We start from the raw sequence: 16,807 nt of genomic DNA, 5'->3' as shown, positions 1-16,807 counted from the left end.
GAAATGTGGGGCTGGAGAGATGGCTGTTAAGCACTTGCCTATGAAGCCTAAGGATTCCAGTTTGAGGCTTGATTCCCCAGGACCAGATGCACAAGGTGGCACATGCATCTGGAGTTAGTTTGCAGTGGCTGTAGTCCCTGGTACCCATTTTGTTTCTATCTGACTCTCTCTCTGTGTCTGTCTGTTGCTCTCAAATAAATAAATAAAAATTTAAAAAAAAAACATATTTAAGAATGAAATCTGCATCTCATGAAAGTTTCTGTTCAGATGCCTTCCTTACATTCATGATTTCATGGAAATGCCCTTCTAATGCATTGCTAATTATATAGTTCTGCTTTTCCAAGTTGCATCAATAACATACAAAGTATATAAATATGTTCCCCAAAATTTGAAACTGTGCAGTAGCATATGTCATCTGCAAAAATAAATCTTATATGGGTACATAAACTGCTGAAGGCATGAGGCCACATTTTAGGCTTTCTTCTGCTTTTATCACTTTTATTTTATTTTTCATTAGTTTTGTACTCCATGAATACAGTCAAGTTGGTACTATTGTTAGCCTCCTTCCTATCCTCCCCACTCCACCTGGACCCTCCTTGTTGAGGTATATGGGTCATGCATTGTGGGGTTAGCCATCAGTTATTGGTAAGAGGAAATGTCTCTGTGTATTGTGACCCAACGTGTGGCTCTGGCATTCTTTCCACCCCCTCTCCCGGAAACTTCTCAGGCCCATCTGAGGATGAGCCTGAGATTTTCTTTTAGAACTGTTTTAGAACTGTTCATTAAATGGCACAGTAGTATTTCACATGGCTTATAAAACAGATGAGATATTAGTAGAGTTAACAGAAACATATACATTTCACCTTGAGATTAGAGAGCCATTGGGCATCATTATTAAAGGCTGTACAAATGTATTTTTTTGGTCTCAGAACTTACTTACATATTCTAGATTTGAAAATAACCCTTTTGACATCTATAGTTGTTTTTCTTTATTATAGAATTAGAACTGTAGGGAAAAGATGCCTTAAGTTCTTTTTATTTTCCCCCATTGGAAAGTACTTGTTGTATTAATTGACCATTTATATATTAGAGGTATTTTGTTATCATTGGTTATACATTTCTCTCTGAGTATTTAAGACCATATAGATTGCCAAAATTTAATGAAGCATTAATTTTGGAGGTCACTAATGGCTCTCCAGAGAGACTTTAGGGAGCCAGGAGTAGCCCTGTAGCTTACTGGTGTTTACTGTCTGTTATGATAAATCAGGGCCATGCTAGCGAAGTAGTTTTTCCTTCTTTGGGAAGTCAGGAGGACTGATTGCTCCTCAATTGTGACTCTCCTGTTTTAGACTATACACCAGTTTTGTTTGGGTCTCTGTATTCTGCCTGCCCAGGAAGAGAGGTGACTTACCAGGGGGCCAGTGTAAAAACGTCCAATCATCTCTAGTGGCCTCATGAACTGGAAGCACAGGCCAAAATATTGCCGCCTTTTGCTCTGATGTTTTCAATTGGCTTTGGCTTCTATGTAGGTAATTAACACACTTAGAAAGGAAGTTACACCAGCCTGGAGTATGTACATAGAGAGCACATTTGATTACTGAAGTAGATTTAGTTAACAAATGGCACAAGAGCTTCTAAAATTACTTTGTCCAATCTTTTAAATTTTCATTGTACTGTGGCAGCATAAGCTGTAAATCTGAGGTATAGAAAGTAGGTGCATTTTACGTTTTAAATATATAATATTTATAAATATAGGTAGGACCTATTATCAGTCTTGAAAATAATACCAATGAACTTACAAACTATTTATTTTAACCTAGAAATTGTCAGAAAAGGACAGGTAAGACAATATAAAGTCTTAAAACCTGTGTTTGAAATTGATTATTTCAGATACCTATGTGGGTACCAATTACCCAGAGAGCATTGGAAACAGAACTATAGAGCTTGAATATTATTTTTCTCAGATGAGGACCATTGTTTGAGCATGTGGTTGTACCCTAAAGTAGGGAATATGTCTTAAGAGTTAATTCTGTTATAAGCAGTGGACTTAAGATACTAGAAATGAGAATTTGGTCTTTTTTTTAAAATTTTATTTATTTATTTATTTATTTGAAAGCAACAGACACAGAGAGAAAGACAGATAGAGGGAGAGAGAGAGAATGGGCGTACCAGGGCTTCCAGCCTCTGCAAAGGAACTCCAGACGCGTGTGCCCCCTTGTGCATCTGGCTAACGTGGGACCTGGGGAACCGAGCCTTGAACCAGGGTCCTTAGGCTTCACAGGCAAGTGCTTAACCACTAAGCCATCTCTCCAGCCCATGAGAATCTGGTCTTTTTTGAGCCAAAGCAGCCAGCTAACTTCAAATATAACCCTTGACTTAATTTGTTTTTGAAAGAAAAGACACCATTTGACAACCACTGATTTTGGCTTAATCTTTTTTTTTTTTTAATTTAATTTATTAGTTTTCATTTCAGTGAATACAGGCAGTTTGGTACCATTATTTAGGCTCATCTCTGATCTACCCCCTCCCAATAGACCCTCCTTGTTAATGAAAATGGGTCGTGCATTGTGGAGTTAGCCCCCACTTATTAGTATGATAAATGTCTCTGCAAATCATGACCCAACATGTAACTCTGCCATTCTTTCCGCCCCCTCTTCCGCAAGATTTCCCTGAGCCATGTTGGGTTCATTTTTGGTCTGCTTCAGTGATGAGGTGTTGGGGGCCTCTGAGGCTTTGGCTCTCTGATTTGGTAGGAGTTGATTTTTCTCTGCGTTGATCTCCTTCCCCTTTGTGCTGGTATCCGGTTCACAGGAAAACAACACCCTTGCTTATTTCGCCAGTTGTCCTTAGTTTCAGTTGGGCCCCTTTTGAGGTATGTTGGGGCAGCTCTCTTCTTAGGATCTGCATCTATCTGGAAAAGAGAAGCAGATTCTCCAACGGAGAGTAAGTTAGCACCCGGAAAATTGAGATAACACTTACTTTTTTGATAGACAGTTTGATAGGTGTAGGCCCTCTTATACCCCGTGACTGATGGTAGTTTGATATTGTAGAGTGGGCTTGTGTTTGGGTATGGTTCTGACTTGTTTCCCAGCTCCAGCTAAGGGTCTAGTACCACTGAGTGGATCAGTTAGCCAAATCAAGAGCAATTGATTCCTCACCATGGCTGTGTACCACTATTGCACTTGTGTGGGCATCACATCCGGTTATTTGTTGCTAATTAGGTTAAACAATGTGTTGCTTGGACAGATCTTGGTCATTTCCCCCAGTCGCCTATGTAGCGCCTTCTGGCACTAGACACGCTGACTGTCTGGGGACTGACTCTCTCCTGGCTTCCAGCCATCTCATTCCATTTTACGCGTCAGCTGCGTATGGAGTCTTCAGCAATAGGGTCTTACCACTGGCCTTTGGTGGGTCATCAAGTACTCTGACAGAAGTCTGTCATTGTTTGGGGAAACCTTGTAGGTTTCTCTGATCAAAAGCTCATTGTGGATGGTAGGCCCAAGCTGGAAGTGGGGGTTACAGGTCAGTGTCCAATAAGAAATTGAGGAAATGATAACTAATATACAAGAGTTAGAGAGGAGAGAGATAGAGGGGAGAGGGGGAGAGGGAGGGAGGGAAGATGTAGGAGATTTAGGTCAGTCTTGATCCTGCCCTCTCCAGTGTCTTGTGGTTCAGGTGTTTCCTGTAAGGGTCTAGTGAAGGTTCAGCCATTTGGTCTGTCTTTTAGGAAGTAGAATTTTATGGTACCATTGCCGTTTGGGTCTGGATTACTGTTTTCCACCCTTTGATTCCCTCCTCGGATTTTGGCTTAATATTGATAGTTATTGATTTTATATACCTTAGAAACTTTTATTAACATAAATCCATTTTATGTTTTACCCATGACTTAAATTTGATAAAGCTTACACAAGTAATCCCAACATATTTTAGCCTAAAAATTAGTTTTTTCTTCCTTAAGAGTTTGTAAACAGTTGAAAAAAATCTCTAACTTTAGGGATGGTGTTTAGGGTTATCCTGAAAATTCTTTCCTACACATGTACATATTTATCCATATAGTTTAACATTCTGATCTAAGTACCACTCAAAATGCATTTTTAAAGAGCATTCTATGTCCAAACAGAAAATTTTCTTCCCAGTTCTTTCAGTCAACTCAATTTACCAAATTATTAACCATCTTTTTTATAAGAGAATTAAGAGAAACTATACCAAACTGATTAATCCTATTGCTCACCAACAAGCAAGTAGTCTAAAGAAATTTTTTGTCATTAATACCAATAACACGCTTGGAAATTTTGTTAGGAGTAACTAAGGCAAATTTTGTTTCTAACTTGAGTCAGTCTGGCCTAGATGTCAGGCCATTTGCCTCTTCCTGTTAAGTAACAGGATATTACAATCTTTTTTTTTTTTTAATTTTAAAATACATGTCAACTTTAAGTCACCTCTTCAGAGAGAATTCTGTTGTTTTCAATAATCCTCTATATAAGTTGATGTTGACCTAGAGCATAAACTCAGTTATTATATTTATGATATCATGTGACAAAGTATGGCATTCTTTACATAAAACTGTAGTTTACCATAGGCTGCAGTTAAACATGACCTTTTCTTCTTTTTGCCACTTCTTGGTGCCAGTGTTGTGGTGACCATGTGGGGCTCACCTACACCTTTAAATCAGACCCGCCTTGCTGCTCCCTGTGCACTCACCCAGGGTCCAGTCAGGTACATGTGGGGGTAATGGCAAAGACAACTACTGGACTGTAGGGTGAAGTCCTCCAGTTACCCAAAGGGGGAAAGAAGGGAGGGGGGCACTGGGAGGAGGCATCTCTGGTACTGCGGGGTGGGGGGAGGAATGGAGGCAGTGACGTGGCACCTGCACAGGCCAAGGCACCATTGTCTGGGCACATGTTAGCCCACCACCTGACTCTCATGACTCTGACTGGAGCTGCTTTGGAGTGCTTGCACAGGTGGCTTGTGGTTTCCCCACTTAAAGGGCGTGAGGGGAAATTTCCATTCTAAACTTTCATTTCCTAGCCAGATAAGCTACCTGGGTACACATGTCTGGGCCACAAGGATGACCAGAAATCATCCAGGGGGCAACCTGGAGGACTTCCCAAAAGGAGTTGGCCTCCCTCTGAAGGAACTTAATCCCTTTGTCTTTCAGAAGACCCCGTAATCTACAAATCTGTGATTCCTTTTGCTAGGAGACAATATTAAAGGAGGAAAAAGAGAAAAATAGCTTCCATCTGATGAAGGAAAGTGAAATAGAGATTTGCAAACACCCAGTGGACTGTCAGGGTTCAGGCAGAGGACAGCTGGCCTTCAGTCAGTACCAAAGAGTGGCCTCAGCCAAGAGACTTTAGTTGCCAGGTCATCGTGTCCAGTCCCACATGAGGGCATGAACCAAAAATAAAGAAGGAAAAAGAGAACCCTGCCAGTCCTCAAAAACATGGAGGTAGGGGTGCATGGACCGATGTCTTCCAGTCCCTCTGGGAGTGCACTCACCTACCCTGTCCATCTTATAGGGCCTCTGTTCAGGCACCAGCTGTGGGTTCCTGTGTCCTCCTGGACCTGGCCACGGTCCCCACCCCACACCCCAAAGGCTCCCAGGCCACCGGGGTGGGTGAGTGTGTGACAAGAGAAAGAATCACTCCCAGGGGATAGTTGAAAAGCTCTCTCCAAGTAAAGAAACTTTTAAAATTAATGTTTCTTTGTAGATTTGTTCTTAGGTCACTTAAAGGAAAACTTAAAATTCAGGAATGATTCTTTTTGTAACCTAAGTTTCATCTTTTGTGGAGTGATGACATTCATCCTGCCTATCTTGCTTTTTTGGTTGTTGTTTTACCTTTCCTCTGTACAGGGGATGGAACTCTGGGAGCCACACATGCTAGACAAATGCTGCACCACTGACCTACAGCCTTGGCCATTTCTCCTACTCAGTGTTTGGAAGGCACATGCTATTTTTATATTTTCTGTTCCTTTAAGATTTCAAAGATATAAATTTTCTCTTTTATCAAGAAAATGACTTTTATATTGGACTTATTGTGTTATAAGGAGGAAAATGACTTCTCCATAATACAATTCATACTGTTCGTTTCAAGTACTTTTACTTTGAGTATTAAGCATGTTTTTTCAATGATTATTTTGATTGTCACAATGATTGTTTTACAAAGGATTCAAATAATGCCTTAGCTAACCTAATTGGTTGAAGTAACCTAAGCCAACTATGATTCTCAGGTTTTAATATTTTTTTATCATGCTTTACATAGCTCCAAAGTTTCTATCTATGTATTTGTTGGTGTGTAAAAAATCAATAATTTCTTCAAGTTCTTTTTTATACACTGAAAAAAAAATACCTGCTTGGATTTAAAATTTTGAGTCAACATTCTCTTTTTAAATATGTATATTGTAATTTTTTTAAATATTATTTATTTATTTATTTATTTACAAGCAGAGGGAGACAAAGAGACTGAGGTCGGGGATGGAGAGAGAGGGAGGGGCAGACAGAGAGAGAGAATGAGCATGCCAGAGCCTCCGTCCATTGGAAATGAACTACAGATGCATATGCTACTTTGTGCATGGGTACTGGGGAATTAAACTTTGATCATTAGGTTTTGCAAACAAACCTATTAACCACTGAGCCACAAAGTACTTTTTTCAGCAGTACTATGTCAGGACAGTATTGCTGCAGGCATGATTGATTAAAGAAGCTGAAACAATTATTGCTAACTTCTTAGAAAACCTTTGTAATAATGTTTATTTTGTTGTTTGGTATTTCATCAACTTTTCCTTATTCATTAAATACATTAAGTTATATGCCAAGAAAATACTCTTGTTCAGTGATTGTCACTTGAAATAACTTTGTTCTGTGGCATGTGTTCATATATATATTGAGGCAAATTTTATCAAAACCATTGTGCCTGGAACAAAGGTAGCATGGTTCTGCCTGTGTCCCGTTTGTGTTCCTTAAAGGAGACTTCCATCATAATTGATAGTCAAGAGAGAATCTGTACATACTTATAGATTATTGTTTCATTGTTCAGGAAATGGAGTTTTAACTGAGAAACAACAACAAACTATTACACATACAAATTTTCTTTTCCTTATTCCTATGACCCCCTTTAAAAATTTTTCACATTGTACACCTTGTTATCAAATAAGAATATAAGAATTTTCACTGTGTAAATGGTTGTGTTTCCAACATATAAACTATTTGTAAACATCTGCAGAGAATATTTTTGTAGTCCTAGAGAATAAAACTTTGAAAATCAATAAGATAAAACATTACAGCATTAGTTTTTAGATATTACAAAATACTGTTTGGATTATATCATATGTTGGAAAAATGAGTGTCTCAATCTTTCAATCATTTATTTAGTCTCATTTTTCTTAATACTGTCATTCTTGTCTCCTGAACTCCCATCAGTGTGAGGCTAACCTCATGTGGCCTGCAATCCTTGAAAATTCACATCTAGCATCTTGAGATGCATGAGTATATGACAGGAATTAAATCAGAAATGTCAACAGGATGTGGAAAATTTTGTAATTATTGGTGCTATACAGTCATACCTTTGGGGGAAAAACACAGATTTAGAGAAGTGTTGTAGATTTATGGGTTTGATGAATGTGAAAGTGAACCTTAATTGAAGGATTAACTTACGGAAACAGTATCTTCTTTCACTGAAATGCATGTTTAAACACAGTATCAGCAGTAATCTCATGTTCAAATTTCCCCAAGGAGATAACGTTTTAAAGTCATATGAATTGAAATGTGATTATTTTCATTCAAGTTAAAACTTCAGCATTGCATATTTAATTAGAACAGTATATGAAAGTTTTATATTTAAGAATTTCAATGATTAGCACTTTTAATTATGAGGACATTCAAATCATGTTTAATTTTCAAGTCACATTTATGAAGTTAAATATAAAGGACTCCGGGCTGGAGAATGACTGTGGATAAAGTGCTTGATGAGCAAGCATGAGGACCAGAGATCAGAACCCATATACATGTCAGGTATAATCCCTAAAATCATGTTCAGGATCTGGAGATAGGAGATTTCAGGAACTAGATAGACTGTTAGTGAACCCTGGGTTTAAAAGACAAACACAGTAAATAAGTTGACCAGAGATCAAGAAAGATACCCTGAACACACATGGGCCCACACATAATGTAAACACATATAAACATTTGAACATACCCTGCTTACACATTCCCATGCAAATTTCGAAAAGGAAAATTAAAAGAGAGAGAGAAAGAGAGAGAGAGAGAGAGAGAGAGAGCACTGACTATTCTGGCCTAAATTACTGGGTTTCTTATTGTTTCATTTGCTTTTTTTTTCTCAATTTTTATTAAAATTTTCCATGATTATAAAAAATATTCCATGGTAATACCCTTCTCCCCACATACTTTCTCCTTTGAAATTCCATTCTCCTTCATATCCCCTCCCCATCTCAATGCTTTTGGTTTTAGTGCTGGAAATTGTGCATGGTTCTTAGGTACTCTACTGCAGAGCTATAGTCCAATCCCACCAAATTTGATTTTAACCACAGAATTTTTAAATAAATTCAGATTCAAGTATAAGAGGTGTCTGCATATAATATTCTATTCTTATAAATAATGCCATTGAGCTAGAGTGAGACCCTACCTTGGAAAACCAAAAAAAAAAAAAAAAAAGTATAGCAAAGTATTAGAAAAATGAATTTTTTGTTATACAAACCATCAAAGTTGACCAATGGTTAGATCACTAACCATCACATAAGTTGAAGATATTATTAAGTAATTTAACCAAAGAAAATAATTAATGCTAAGTAATTTTAAAAACTTCCTGAGAAATATAAGCTGTTAATTTTTTTAAATTACCATCCTATAGAAAACATGAAGTTTGTCAGATCATGTCAATAAAAAATGTGAAAAATTAAAAGGTAGATCAAGCTTGTATAAAAACTATGCTGAATAATCCAAAAGAAAACATTTGCCAAGCAATTGATGTACGAAAAAATAATCCTTTTCAAATAATGGGTACTTATCCATTATTTGACTACTTTAGAGGTCTGATATCTTTATCTCCTGTTATAATTCATGCAGACTTAGCATCCAACAATATTAAGTTTGTTTTTATTAAGATATAACAAAAATACATACTGCTTCTGTTGTAGGCAGTTGCACATTGCAGGATTGAACATCAAAACCAGACAAAGTTTATTGGAGAAAGGGCTTTATTTCAGTTTACAGTATCCAGGGGGAAGTTCCATCCATGGTTTAAGAAGCTGCTTGCATACATGGAAGCATAAAGAGAGACAGAGAAAAAAAAAAAAAAAACAAGTCATCAAATCCTAAAAGGCAGCAAGCACCAAACCTGTAGCAACCAGGGGCCCAGGCAGAGCTCACACCTCCCTGCATACTTTTGGGCTGAAATTCAGATCTCCCCCTCCCCCACAAATACACCTTTGGGCCAGCACAAAGGATCTGTCCCTAGTGACACCTCTCCAGCCAGTTGGTTGGAGAACTAAGTTACAAGATATAATAAAATATGTGTACGCAGGGAACATACATTCAAACTACCACAACTTCCAATAACAAAATACCTCAGTATTCTAAAAAAAGAACTTGCTCTCTTAATTTTTCAAAGCCTATCAACTAGTACTTCTTAGTAGACTTAATTTGCCCTGTTTCCTTAGACACCTTTAAGTCATCAATGAAGCCTGGGACTGGAGAGATGTCTCAGTGGTTAAAAGCACTTGTTTGCAAAGCCTGAAGTTCTAGGTTCCATTCCCCAGTACCCACATAAAGCCAGGTGAACAAAGTGGCACAATTTGAAGATTGCCTCAACCTAATAATTTTAATACATAATAAATTGAATATAAACTTTATACACTAATTTTAGCCTCTAAACTGATAGGATTCTAACCTTCCTGTGGAAAAATAGAATAAACATTCATTTCATCAAAGTTCAGTTGCAGTGCATGGACAAGAACAGAGCCGATGAGATGTGCATAAAGTTCAGCCTTTTCACCTGCCAAGGAGGTGAAATACCTCTCTGACTTGTGGTAAGGATTACTTGTGGAAATTAGTACATGGAATCAGTGAAATAGGAACTGCTCTTATTCTTATTTGCAGATCACCAAATAGCAAATTAAGACGACTATGTAATGGCAAGATTTTTCAGTAATTCAAAATATTACCATGTTGCTCTATCCAACTACTAGATTTATTTAGAAACAAATAAAAGAAACCATGTTTAAAAAATAGATAAAAATTAGCATACTGGAAATCAAAGCAAGCACTTAAAGAGTTGGTCTAAATTTTGCAAAATGTGGGTGACCTGGTAACATTGTCTATTAGTTTGGAATAACACTATCTGTTCTGAGAGCTCCCCAACTGTATCTCCCAACAAAGACAAGATTACCTAATGCACTCAGTGCTCTGACTGCATCATAAAACATCCAACCTGCTTGTATTTTTCCAAGCTATCATTTTTTTGTGTGTTGGTACTTAACAAAAATGTGAATTTAAATAAAAATACAGTAATAAGTATAACCTCATGAATACATTGTACATAGTGTTATGCTGATTGATCTTTTTCATGATACTGTTAAAAAAATGAGTCTTTAATGGTCAGTAAACTGTTTCCATGCTCCTATTAGCAAAGTAGCTCTTCTTTCTTCTTCTACAAATGTGACTTTAATTACAAAGATTTTATCCCTGAATCACCACAACTAGAAATCAGATTAAATGCTAAGAAAGGACACCTTTAAAAGAACAATCTATCCTGTAACAAAGTGATCACCTAATGTAAGAAATGGATTAGCTAAGTAATTAATAACATTCATCATTATGAGTAGAGCAGTGGAACTGGGGGAATATCCAAAGAGACATTGCATACGAACCTGAGGTTCAGAACAGATTTTAGGCTAGGCTAATTTGACCATACTTAATAAGTCTTACAAAATGTGAAGCAATTCTGCTACTAAGATAAAGCTGGAACTTACTTTTATTATCTTTCTGTATTTGTGATTTATAATATGTGCAAGTTAATAGCACCCTTATATTCATTTTCTCATAGTCAAATGATAATAGTATCATATTATTCTAATTATATCAATCCTGCTCTTTGAATTCATTTTGGGTTATAGAATGATAGACTCTATAATTCATATTATAGCATTTAATAGATTTTTGAAATTGCTTTGGAGAAATTGTGCTTTCCCTCTAATTGGCATGTTGAATCTCTGACCGTCCATGCGATTGTATTTGGAAATTCAGAGTTTAGAAAATAAATTTATTAAATGAGGTTATTTGTGGAGGAGTTTAATGATGGCTGGTAAGGGAAAGAGAACCAGTCTTCTTTCTGCTTCTTTCTCCATCACTCTGTCTAATTTATTCTCTCTCCTTTTCCTGTCTTACCATCTCATGTCATACACACAAAAATGGGTGGCCTCCTTGAAAAGGTGGCCATAAGTAAGCTCTAAGGGATCTCTCACCAGAACCTCAACCCAGCAGCATCAAATGCATGCACATTCTCTCTCACAGAACTGGAAGAAAATACATTGCTGTTGTTTAAGCATAAAGTGGATGGTTGTTACAACAACCTAAGAAGTCCAAGAATCAAATCAAACTTACTTAGGTGGAGAAAATGTTATAGGCTTAAAGTCAGTCTTACAAGAAAGACTAGGTAAAGCAAGCTACAATTGAGGTGGGGTTTCCACACCAGCAATAAAATATATGGTTTAGAAATATTTAGCTACTGAAATAGATTGGCAAAACTCTGTATCTTTGCATATTAAGTTGTGATTCATTTTCAATAAGAATCTTTCAATATTGCTTGGGCTTGCCTGGAACTTCTGGGATCAACTGATCCTCCATCTCAGCCTCCAAGGAACTGGTATTGCAGGCTTGCACCATGTTATGGGCTTACTGCAGATTCCTGATTCCAGTATTTCCATTTGAAGTGATTGAATTCTGGTATGAGTTACAAGCTCAATAGACAACTAGTCTGTTATTGGAGAGACAACTGCAAGTGGGGCCATATCTAATAAGAATAAATAGATAAACCATGCATAGTGGGGAACTCCATAAACTATTTTCTGGGCTTTGGAGATATAGAGATGAAATATACACAGTTTTTTGTTTTTTTTTTTTTTGTTTTTTTTTTTAAGGAGAGGAGAGTAACTGCTACTGCCAGGAGAACTGAATTGTCTTATATGGACATCACTACATTGCTTAAATCCATCTTCAACTTACATATAATGTTAGGGACCATTGCCCATTAGAAAATTGTACATTTTATAACTTGTGCCATAGGTAATAAAATTGTAACAAGTAAGTAAAGCAATGATTTATTGATCAAATAAGATTTGAAAGTGTATTTATAGTTCTCTGGAAATTCATGGAGACATTAATCTATAAAACCCAATGAGACTCAAATAGGAATAAAGAAAAATTAAATTTTCTTACTCATTAATTTTTCACATTTATCTGTGACCTCAAAGCATTAATATTCTATAGGCATATATTTCATTGAACTAATTTTTATAATTTATAAAAGCAAGTGGAACAATATTTTTGATAAATTGGTCCTTTGTTTTCCACCAGAATGACTTTATATAAGTGTGGTGTATATTTTGTTGTGAAAAATATAACTTATATTTTTTTTAGCCTCATAAAGTTTTTCATTGACTTTCCTTGTCTTTTAAGTAATAAAATGCCTTAGGTAAATATAATCACATAAACAGTTTCAAAAATATTTATTCAGAAATTCATGCCTGTAATATGCATTTTTCTAAATCTAAATAAATGTTGGTGCTTCTGCACTTCTGTAGATATGAGCTAATGGAAACCTCCAGTAGTAAAAGGGCTAATTAGCTATGTGTCTCCCAGCTGCTGTGTGAATATTTCCCCACAAGTAGAAGCACAAGGGAAGGAAAGGAAAGAAAAGGAAAGGGAGGGGAGGGAGAAGAAGGAAGGGGGAAGGTAAGGAATAGATAATTCTACTTCCTTCTGCCTTTTAAAGTTTGTGTTGAGTAATCTGCAGTTATTCTGATGGACCTGCCTTTGTAGGTGATTTGCTTTTTCTCTCTAACTGCTTTCAATATATTTCCTTTGGTTTGCATGTTTCATAGTTTAATTATAACATGGTGAGAGATATTCTCTCCAGGTGTTTTCTGTTCAGTGTTCTAAAAGCTTCTGCATTGGCATTTCTTTCCCAACTAGGGAGAAGTTTTTCTTCTATGATTGTGCTGAAAACACCTATTAAGTATCTAGATTGAAATTCTTCTCCTTCTGTTATACCCTGAATTCTTAGGGTTGATCTTTTCATAGTGTCCCAGATATCTTGAAATTCTCATTCATACCTTGCCAATAGCTTGTCTTTCTCTTTGTTGGACTGTATTAGGTCTGCCGCCTATCCTTCTAGTTTAGATATCCTGTTCTGTCCTTCATCCATTCTACTGGTGATACTTTCCACAGACTTTTTTTTTTTTTTTAAATTTCACTGACTTTATTCTTCAGAGATAGGATTTCAGCCTGTTTTTTCTTCAGTATTTCTATTTCCTTACTCATGTCTTGTAATGGCCTTGTTATCTCATTCAGCTGGTTTCCTGTGCTTGCTTTCAGAAATTTGTTTTCTTTAATTCCTTTGTTTTCTTCTTTGATCCCTTTCATTTCTTCTTTCATCTCTGTGAGTACAGATACCATCTTTTTTTTCTTTTTTTTAATGTTTTACATTGGTGATCACTTTTGATGGTTTGATGATTTTGGTGGGACTATATTGTCTTGATTCTTTGAGTTTCTGGTATTATAATATAGCAACTTTTGTATCCTGAATTTATTTGATGCTTGAAGTTTTTTACTTATCTTCAGTGTTCCTAGATGTGGCAATCTACTTTTATATACTTTCAGAATATGAGTTTAAGGTGCCAGGTGTAGCTGTTGTACCCCAATCCAGCCACAGGAGTAATTCTAGGTGTTGAGTTTGCTTGCTAATCAAGTATTCCAGTAGAATGGGTGGAATATTTTACTGGCAAATTCTAAACTTCAATTGAGCAATATATACATTCAATAAAAACCAGCACAAAGTATGCAACTGTGGGGATTAAGGCCAAAATCTCTATGGGTGTGTTTTCTACATGCTTAATCTTGTCAGCTGTGAGATTCCTGTTCTGAATTGGGTTCCCGGTCAACCTGTATCTGTTTCAGACCCTCCCCCAGTAACAACAAAAGAAAAAGACAACGGCACTATAAATATGAAAGCATCAAAACCAACAGTATTATACCCCTAAATACAGGTTATTTGAAAATGGTAAAGCCAACAAAGAATATATAACCCATAACCGGCACTGACAAGGAAAGAGAGATTAGCTCTTCCAATGTAGGCCTATATACCTGTTTTATTTTTGTTGTCGTTGTTGTTGTTGTGTTCAGTTGGCCTCATTACCTTTTGGGGTGGCTTCCAGTCTCATCAGTGCTGAGTGTCCACCTCAATCTCTCCATGTTTTGCTGTGTGGCTGGAGCTATGATCTCTGATCAGCTCTGCTGGCTGCACTGCCACTGGGGGCTGAGTGCTGGAGGTTCACAGTTCTTTTTTTTTTTAATTTTTAAAATTTTTATTACCATTTTCCATGATTATAAAACAATAAAAATAAAAATAAAAAATTCCCATGGTAATTCCCTCCCTCCCTACCCCCCACACTTTCCCCTTTGAAATTTCATTCTCCATCATATTACCTCCCCATCACAATCATTGTAATTACACATATAGAATATCAACCTATTAAGTACCCCCCTCCCTTCCTTTCTCTTCCCTTTATGTCTCCTTTTTAACTTACTGTCCTCTGCCACTGAGTATTTTCATTCTCACGCAGAAGCCCAGTGATCTGTAGCTAGTATGTACATATGAGAGAGAACATGTGGCGCTTGGCTTTCTGGGCCTGGGTTACCACACTTAGTATAATCCTTTCCAGGTCCATCCATTTTTCTGAAAATTTCATAACTTCATTTCTCATTATCGCAGAGTAGAACTCCATTGTATAAATGTGCCACATCTTCATTATCCACTCATCAGTTGAGGGACATTTAGGCTGGTTCCATTTCCCAGCTATTATAAATTGAACAGCAATAAACATGGTTGAGCACGTATTTCTAGGGAAATGAGATGAGTCCTTTGGATATATGCCTAGGAGTGCTATATCTGGGTCATATGGAAGATCAATCTTTAGCTGTTTTAGGAACCTTCACACTGATTTCCACAATGGCTTGACCAGATTGCATTCCCACCAGCAGTGAAAAAGGGTTCCTCTTTTTCCACATCCCCGCCAACATTTATGATCATTTGTTTACAGGATGGTGGCCAATCTGACAGGAGTGAGATGGAATCTCAATGTACTTTTAATCTGCACTTCCCTGATGCCTAGTGACGTGGAACATTTTTTTAGATGCTTATATGCCATTCGTATTTCTTCCATTGAGAACTCTCTATTTAGCTCCATGGCCCATTTTTTGATTGGCTTATTTGTTTCCTTATTATTTAACTTTTTGAGTTCTTTGTATATCCTAGATATTAATCCTCTATCAGATATATAGCTGGCAAAGATTTTTTCCCATTCTGTAGGTTGCCTCTTTGCTTTTTTCACTGTGTCCTTTGCAGAGCAAAATCTTTGTAATTTCATGAGGTCCCAGTGATTAATCTGTGGTTTTATTGCCTGAGCAATTGGGGTTATATTCAGAAAGTCTTTGCCAAGAGCAATATGTTGAAGGGTTTCCCATACTTTTTCCTCTACCAGTTTCAGAGTTTCAGGGCTGATGTTAAGGTCTTTAATCCATTTGGGCTTAATTCTTGTGCATGGAGAGAGAGAAGAATCTATTTTCATCCTTCTACAGATATATATCCGGTTTTCCCAACACCATTTGCTGAAGAGGTTGTCTTTTCTCCAGTGAGTATTTTGGGCATTTTTATTAAAAATCAGGTGGCTATAGCTACTTTGGTTTACATCTGGATCCTCTACTCTGTTCCACTGATCTACATGTCTGTATGTGTGCCAGTAACATGCTGTTTTTGTTACTATGGCTCTGTAGTATAGGTTAAAAACAGGTATGGTGATACCAACAGCCTTATTTTTGTTGCTCAGTATTATTTTAGATATTCGAGGTTTTTTGTGATTCCAAATGAATTTTTGGATTGTTTCTTTCTATTTCCATGAAGAACGCTTTTGGAATTTTGATAGGGATTGCATTAAATGTGTAGATTGCTTTTGGTAAGATTGCCCTTTTCACAATATTGATTATTCCAATCCAGGAACAAGGGATGCTACTCCACTTTCTAGTGTCTTCTGCAATTTCTCGCTTGAGTGTTTTAAAGTTCTCATTGTAGAGATTCTTTACTTCCTTGGTTAGGTTTATTCCAAGGTACTTTATTTATTTATTTATTTTTTTGATGCAATTGTGAATGGGAGTGATTCTCTGATTTCATCCTCTGTGTGTTTGTTGTTAGCATATATGAAGGCTACTGATTTCTGCGTAATTATTTTGTATCCTGCTACATGGCTGTAGGTTTTGATCAGCTCTAACAGATTGCTAGTAGAGTTTTTAGGGTCCTTTATGTATAGAATCATGTCATCTGCAAATAATGATAACTTGATCTCTTCCTTTCCAATTTGTATCCCTTTTATGTGTGTCTCTTGCCTTATTCCTATGGCTAAGACTTCCAGAACTATATTAAATAAAAGTGGGGACAGTGGACACCCTTGTCTTGTTACTGATTTTAGTGGAAAAGCTTCCAGTTTTTCCCCGTTTAGTAATATGATGGCTGTAGGCTAG

The 16,807-nt window shown here is 36.8% G+C and overlaps 1 protein-coding gene across 4 annotated transcripts in view; it reads left to right on the top strand.

Moving 5' to 3' along the window:
- Cacna2d1 (calcium voltage-gated channel auxiliary subunit alpha2delta 1) overlaps positions 1-16,807 on the top strand; it is a 536,404-nt gene that overhangs the window by 329,481 nt on the left and 190,116 nt on the right. The window lies entirely within an intron of this gene.

This window comes from Jaculus jaculus, chromosome 10, assembly GCF_020740685.1.
Source record: "Jaculus jaculus isolate mJacJac1 chromosome 10, mJacJac1.mat.Y.cur, whole genome shotgun sequence".
NCBI lineage: Eukaryota > Metazoa > Chordata > Mammalia > Rodentia > Dipodidae > Jaculus > Jaculus jaculus.
Note: the sequence above shows the minus strand (reverse complement) of the source record. Positions and strands in the feature narration are given on the sequence as shown.